The 1381-nt window shown below is 33.2% G+C and overlaps 1 protein-coding gene across 1 annotated transcript in view; it reads right to left on the reverse strand.

The window, feature by feature from the left end:
• The window catches only part of LOC106869574 (mitochondrial fission process protein 1), a 19824-nt gene that overhangs the window by 9063 nt on the left and 9380 nt on the right, over nt 1–1381 (reverse strand). The gene's annotated exons all lie outside the window — the stretch shown is intronic.

Below are 1381 nucleotides of genomic sequence, written 5' to 3' on the forward strand. Positions count from 1 at the left end.
TGCTGGGGCACCACCTTGAACGGTTTTAGACGAACAAATTGACCCCCAGGGCTTATTTCTTAAGCCTAGTATTTACACTATCAGACACTTTTGTCGAACCACTAAGCTACAGGAACATAAACACACTAACACCGGTTGTCAAGTGGTAAAGGGGGTACAAACAAAGACACAAAAACATACACACACACATATACACGATGGGCTTCTTTCAGTTACCGTCTACTAAATCCACTCACAAGGCTTTGGTCAGCCTGAGGCTATAGTAGAAGACACTTGCCCAAAATGCCATGCAGTGGCACTGACCCTGGAACCATGTGGTTGAGAAGCTGTGTATATGTGTGTGTGTATACATGTATATGTATATATATGTTTTTGTGCATCTGTATTTGTGTGTGCGTGTTTATATATATCTATCTATATATACATGCACACATATACATATACACCTATCTATACATATACATACACACACATATATAAATATACATACATAAATATACATCTACACAAACACCTACACACACACACACATATAAGGAGGAAACTGGATCCATGAGTCCATAGGAAGGAGATTCTATCCTTTATATATATATATATCTGTCAAAATACGTGCCACTAATTCGATAGCCATGATAAAACTCCAAGTTTCGGATGCCAGGGTGGGAACCCACGCCAACATCTCTTCAGTTATCTGGCCAATGAAAATTCCTGAAAAAGTTTTCACTCCGGCATCCGAAACTCTGAGATTTATCATGGCTACCGAATAAGTGTCACATATTTTTACAGATAAATTCCTCTAGTTACATAATATCGAGGTCTCTTTCTTTCTTTTGTTGTCCTTTCTATCAATATCAATATATATATATATATATATATATATGTATACATAGAGAGAGAGATATTACCTTACCAATACAATCAATCAATTTTATGATCCAACTGTATTACTTGCTAGTATTTGTAAACCTATCCCACGTCACCGTGTATTTCTAAATCTATTTATAATTCAAACGGGAACTGAAAACAGGGAACTGGATAGGACATGAAACTGTAATGGGAACAAGAACTGGAAATAACTCCTGCTTTTCCAGGTATTAGCAGGTAATTCAGCTAGTATGTACATACATATATATATATATATATATATATATATAATAATAATAATAATATTAGGGATAAAATCCAATAATTACAGGTAAAAACTCAATTAAAATCAATTTATTAAAAATTAAAATTAAATTAAGTTTCACAGTATAAAATCTATATAAATATATAGTTTTAGGGAAAAGAACCAAGGTTCATGAACTCGTCGATGAAAATCCACTATCACATATAGAAAAATTAATAAGTAAAAGCACAGTAAATAAGTATAATATAATAC

Source organism: Octopus bimaculoides, chromosome 26, assembly GCF_001194135.2.
Source record: "Octopus bimaculoides isolate UCB-OBI-ISO-001 chromosome 26, ASM119413v2, whole genome shotgun sequence".
NCBI lineage: Eukaryota > Metazoa > Mollusca > Cephalopoda > Octopoda > Octopodidae > Octopus > Octopus bimaculoides.